The sequence below is a fragment of the Neopsephotus bourkii genome, unplaced genomic scaffold (assembly GCF_033783945.1).
Source record: "Neopsephotus bourkii isolate Nb327-2 ecotype Australia unplaced genomic scaffold, CSIRO-AGI_Nbou_v1 NB_196, whole genome shotgun sequence".
NCBI lineage: Eukaryota > Metazoa > Chordata > Aves > Psittaciformes > Psittacidae > Neopsephotus > Neopsephotus bourkii.
Genome location: NW_026900709.1, coordinates 14,244,146 through 14,250,145, shown reverse-complemented (window position 1 = coordinate 14,250,145; position 6,000 = coordinate 14,244,146). Strand labels below are relative to the sequence as shown.

Sequence of the window (6,000 nt, the reverse complement as noted above, 5' to 3'; positions counted from 1 at the left end):
GTGCGCGCGTGTGAAATCCATGGTTACAAAGGTTGTCTTCTGATGTAATCACTGTGTATACTGAAATCCTGCTTCCCAGGAAGTAGCTGGACATCGCCTGCTGATGGGAAGTAGTGAATCAATTCTCTCTTCTACTTCACGTCTGAGCTTTGCTTTTCTTATTAAATTGCCTTTATCTCAATCCTCAATCTTGTCCATCTTATTCTCACCCCTTGTCCTGCTGAAGTGTTCAGAGAGAGCAACTGGGTGGACATCTGGCAGCTGGCAGGGGTCAACCCACCACAGTAGTATATCCACAGTAGGATATAACCATAGTATTTTATAATCTGGATGTTTTGTCAGCCTATCACCATCCTGCAAATGGTTTTGTGTTTTCTGGTACTCCTCCTGGATATCAAACCCATGCTGCAGTTACTCATCTTTGAAAGCTGGTCTGCGATAGACTCACTTATTTAGTGCCAGGTTATTTCCTAGTAATCAAAGACATGACTTGCATCAGAAAACAGTAGCAAGTAATGATGCAATTTATGTATGTCTATAGGTAGAGCTTGCATAAAAAAAAATAAATAACCAAAACGGGCAGGCAGGGTATTAGAAACAAGGAAGACAGATGAATCAGTGGAGAAAAGACATGATGAAACATGGGAAATCTGAAGATTTGATGTTTAGTATAATGAGTCTCCAGCTGGATGCACAGTTAATATCAAAACATAATACTAAGACTCCACATACTGCTACCTACATTAGCAAAACATTAACTCCCCATGAGGTGATTCTCTCCAAAACAAATAATTTCTTATGTATAAAACAATAGCAGAAGAGAGATGAAAAAGTAAAATGCCTACAGGAAATCATGGACAGAACACATGAAAACTTAACTGGGAGCCTAAACCGCTTTCTTTAATAGGGGAGCCACCTGGGGCCACAAAGACTTTCTGGATGGAAATGGAGTAATTTTTCAAAGCATATGCAGTATTAGTAAAAAGCAGACCCTCTCCTAAAAACGGATGTTAGAGACCAAAGGAGATACAGCAGCTCTATTTCTTTTTTTGTAGTTGAATTTCAGCATAGTCCCTTCTGTCTGTCAAGGTCTCCAATACCAGACCACAGTTGGCACCTTGTAGGCAGACTTAACAGCTAAAACAACGATTTAGTATGTGTGAATCCTGATTTATGTCACCTCTAGAAATCTGCTCCTCCTGCTGACAGAGCTGAATGTGGATTATATTTCTTACACTGTTTCTGCTATGAGTAAGAGTAGTTCAGCTCCTGTGCCACTGGTACTTTTCAAGAGTACTGTTACACTGTATAGTTTTTCAGAAAGAACTGTCAAACTCTTCTGCCTTATGGGACCAAAGGCTAAATTACAGTTTTGCGGGCTAAACCAATCTATGCTATTTTATTGGGACAAAAAACCCAACACACAACTGTTTCCCAAGGTACCAAGAGATCTGCTAAAATTCAGAAAATGTTACATGTACCATAAAGCACTTTAATGAACAGCACCATATTTCAGGTGTGCTGCTTTCTCCTTCCTGCATGCTTTTCATTTATAGTTATTTGGTGCTTCTATGCCTATAACAAGTCTTCCTCTGAGACGTTCTGTCTCATAAACAGGATATTTAGCTGTTATGTGAAGGATTGCTTTTCTATTTGGAACAATTGCTGTTTAGAGCTCTTTAGACCTTTAATTGTGTGAAGATATATTACTTCACTTTTTTTGGTAGCTAAACTGCAGGTTTATTCTGTCAAGTAATGATTTAGTCACCTTACACGCTGAGCTGCGTGCATGCTAGTGAAAAGCTGCCGCTGAAACTTAAAGGCTACTCTTTTAACATGAAATTAATGTTCAGACAGGATATCTGAATTATCTGAATTTCTGTTTACATTTTTATATAAAGTTTAAAATATTAAAAATAATGCTTCTAGAAGAGCTTCACTTGCAAGGATTATTTTTCATATTTCCTCCTTCTCTGTAAGAGTTATAACTGTGCAATGCTTTAGTTCTGAAACACTTGCAAAATTGCCAACTGTAAATAAAGTATGTTTGTTGGTTGTTATTGTTTTTTGTTGGTTTTTTTTTTCCCCCAAAGATATGGCTGGCATTAAATGTTAAAAAAAATATTTTAAAAACCCCAAACCAACAAATACCTCCTGCTTTAACAGAGTAAAATATCTCATGCTTTTTAGTAAGTACAAAATACTATTAACACTGTACTTTCTCAAGGCTTGAGGTGGCTCCTGAACTAATAAAACCAATTTGCTAGAAGACATTTCAGACCAAGCTACTGCAGTGTCTAAACCCATAAGCATTTAAAGCATTTCTTGTTATTTTCTTCCAAACAAAAGCAGGTGTATTCAATGTTCACACTGGACACAGTAAACACAAATGTATCATCGTTGCCATCCAAAAAAAAAAAAGGTGAACAGCTGAAGAATGGGAGGAAAAAGAAATCTACTGCTGTAGTGGATCAGTCTCACCAGAATAACATTTGCATCAAAAGGTTGCTGTGAACGGAAAGAACATGACTTTCAGGTTGTTTATCAGAAGTAGCAGTTCTAAACTCAGCACAGATGAGGGTACCTGCACCTGGTATAAACTGAACAACTATTTCTGCCCATAGTTTCCAATATTAGTATTAACAATAAATTCCTTCATTAAGACCTAACAAACATTTGCTTATGACCAGATTGAGAGGTCGTTTCACTTTAGACACATTCCTAAAATCGCATGAAATATGAGCGTAAGTCATCAGGAATTAAAGACAACTCACCACCCTTCTGAATCAGTTGATACACTACAAAACTGGGTAACTACAAAACTGGTACAAAACTGGCATTTTTTCCTTAAAAAGCAAATGCCAAAACAGTGAAGACCACCAACACTGGAAAGACCCAACTATTATTCGCCTGGGTTGTTAGAGAATGAGACTGAAAACAGGGTAGAGACATTTATTGTTACTAACTGAAATCTTAAGAGTCTATTAGTTACAGAAAAAGAGTGATGATAATGCAGTTGTTGTACCCCTCTCCTGATGTTACATCCACCCTACAACTGCTCCTCTCCATCCCTTGCCTGATCAGTTTCACTCTAGGTTAGGAGAATGAGGGGGTGGCAACAGTGACTTATGAGCATTTGGAGTCCCTGCCCAGGAGAAGTATGATGCTCGTGTTTATGATTTGTTCTTCCTCCTTTAGGATCCACTTGAGGTCATTTTTAATCTTTGCTAGTATGCTTCTTCACTGGTCTGCAGTTCCAGTTCTACAGCTGAACTTACTACATATGTTACCTTTCAGATATGTCAGATACCAATTCTTTGTTGTCCCTAAACCCAGTTTTGTCCATCTCCAGGCCTGAATTTTTTGAACTGACCATGAGTAAGACATAGCCATTGGGTCTCCAGTACCAAGACTGCGCCCCTTGTCAATACTCCTTTATGGTGCATGCTAGGTCTTCACTCTTCTAGATCCTCTGCTAGTTCACCAGGCCTGCATACCTCTACACTACATAACTGTGGCTGGGGTGCAAAGGACCTCATTCTACAAAGAGTAACAGTGATGCAAACCTATCGGTATAACCCTTGAACACAAATTAGCCATAGACTCCTGGTCCACCGGTGGAATTGCTGCTACAGATCAGCCAAGGGGACCATGGGTGCGGGCAGGCCGGGCACAGCCAGCGGGCCAAGCCGCAGTCCCGAGGCCTTGCGAAGTCGGTGCAGCCGTCACATTGCACCGCCACCGCGGAGGGGGATACGCGCGGCTCCAGCGCGGCACACTCACACCCATCCCGCACCGCGGCAGCCGGCCGGAACGCGATCCCCGCCTGCCGCGGCTACGCCAAGGTCGGCGAGAGCCCCAGCCGCAGAGATGCTGCCGGCGGACACGGCTTCAGCGAGGCGGGATCCGGACGGAAAAGAACCGCCTCTCCCCCTCCTTTCGTTTCTCCTTTAAACAAAGCGCCTCAGTGTGAAGTTTGACGCTCCTGCGCACGCGGGGGAAAGGCGATGCACGTTTCCCACCTGAACAGCCGGCCCTCAGCCCCGCTCCCGTTTAGCGGAGCAACAGGGGCAGTGCGAGACCGGCTCAGCCACAAGCGTTACCACTGCCAGCACCCAGCTCCGGGGCTTGCAGCGAGTCCCGGAGAGGCCGAGGCTCTGCCCCTGCCCCTGCCTCTGCCTCTGCCTCTGCCCCAGCCCCTTCTCGGACCCGAGTCTGCTCGGCACAGCGACCCGCACAGCTCCACCGCCGTCCCTGCGGGCTGCCTTCGACACCTCTCACCCTCGGCGATCCCCTGCCTAGAGCGGCGCCCCCTCCCGGAAACAGCGCGGCAGCAGGGGCGAGCTCCCATTGGTCTCTTCTCGTTACACCTTCCCGCCTCCTCGCTGCTGAGCGGGCGGTGATTGGCTACTAGTCTTTGTCAGTCGGAGAGGGCGAACCCTGCCGGTGCTCGGGCTGCGCACTCGAGGGGCGGGTGCTGCTGCTGGGCGCCGCGGCGGCTGGTGCGGCTGCAGGCGGAGCAGTGATGCCGGCTGCAGGGCGGCGTATGGCAGCGGGAGCCCAGCACGGAGCGGCGTGCGCCCAGGTGGGCGAGGGCGGCGAGCGTGGCCGGTAAGGTCCGTCCGCGGGGAGGAAGGATGCTTGCCTCCATGCGCTGCCGTTACACCTCGGGCTGATGGGGCTGGCAAAGCTGCGGGCGGCGGTACCGGCGCAGGCGGAGAAGCGGGCGGGCAGGATGCCCAGGGCGGGTGGCGGCAGTGGGCCGCGGCGGGCTGGGGTCGCGGGCGGGTGCGGTCGCCCGCCACCCCTTGCCATGCTTTTCGGCGCGGCGGTCCCAGCCGTTCCTTGTCCCGGTCTCCGGGCGGGACTGGCGCCGCGGTGGGAACTTCGGTGCCGCCGACCGGTTGGCGGCGGCCGGCGGTGCCCGCGGGTGTCACGGCGGGGGGCGACACTAGCCCTTCACTCGGGTCTGCTGGAGTGGCCGCGGTACTGCCCCTTTCGCTCCTCCGTCACCTCGAGAGGGCTGCTCGGAGAGCGGGGTGGGGGCGCACCGCATGGTGCCGCTGGTGCGGGGCTGCCGGGGAGGTGCGGGTGGTCGCTGTGAAAGGCAGACGGCGCCGCGTCCCCGCACCCATCCGGCGGGGTGCTGCGGTCCCGCCTTCCGCAGCGGCAGCTGAGGAGGGGGCAGCAGGCGGGACGGCCCCAGCGGCTGCCGCTCTGCGCGGGGAGCGGCCTGGTGGCGGTGCCGCCGTCGACACTGGGGTGAGCGGCGGTCGCCTTCCCCTCGCGGAGGGGTCTTCTGCCGGCCGCGGTCCCGGGCGCTGAGCTGGGCGATTCACACGCAGCGGAGATGATGAAGATAGTGGCGGTCTTGTGGCCGCAGACCGTAACCTGAAGTTGTTAGAACAGTTCAAAGAAAAGTTAAGCTAAAGTAAGCGTAACGGTGACGGTTGATACGTGACCACTGGCTGTTGAGACGGAGGAATTCCAAAGTTGACTTATCCCTGTGCACTTTTTCATTGTTCTTCAACCTGCTGTACTTTCAGTGATAGAAGAGAATATTGGAAGGCTCTGAAGTGTTGTCAAATCTTGTTCATTTAGAAAAAATAAAGAGCTTTTACATGCTCTTTATAAGCGTTAATGTAAACATTAGGCAAGGATGAATGACCAGTGCGAGCACCTTTGTTACAAATACACACTGTGCTTTGAAGAGCTGAAGCCCAGTTTTCCAGCCGAGGGGGAGGCACTAGTAAGTGTGAAAGATTGGAGGTATGGAATTTATGACTGGTACAGGTTAATATTGTTGCTTCTTGACAGAATGTAAATTCCTAATGAAATTTCAGTTTCTCATACACAACCTGGATAGATCCAGATTCTGGATAGATCTGGATAGATCCAGCAAATGTAGTATTGGCTAACCACTTTTTCAGAAACCTCATTTAGTTGACTGGAATCAATGTCTTCAGAGTATTTTAGGTTAATTTAGGGAGCAGTCCTGAT

At 48.5% G+C, this 6,000-nt stretch overlaps 1 protein-coding gene across 13 annotated transcripts in view; it reads left to right on the top strand.

Moving 5' to 3' along the window:
• The first annotated feature begins 4,424 nt into the window (after positions 1-4,424).
• B3GALT1 (beta-1,3-galactosyltransferase 1) overlaps positions 4,425-6,000 on the top strand; it is a 201,703-nt gene continuing 200,127 nt past the window's right edge. For 10 of the 13 annotated variants that reach the window (XR_009723916.1, XR_009723918.1, XR_009723919.1 and 7 more), the window contains exon 1: positions 4,425-4,611. The gene's annotated coding sequence lies outside the window, so the exon portion shown is untranslated. Of the gene's footprint in view, positions 4,617-6,000 lie in introns of all 13 variants that reach the window. The other 3 variants (XM_061343389.1, XM_061343369.1, XM_061343358.1) reach the window with 2 other exon arrangements.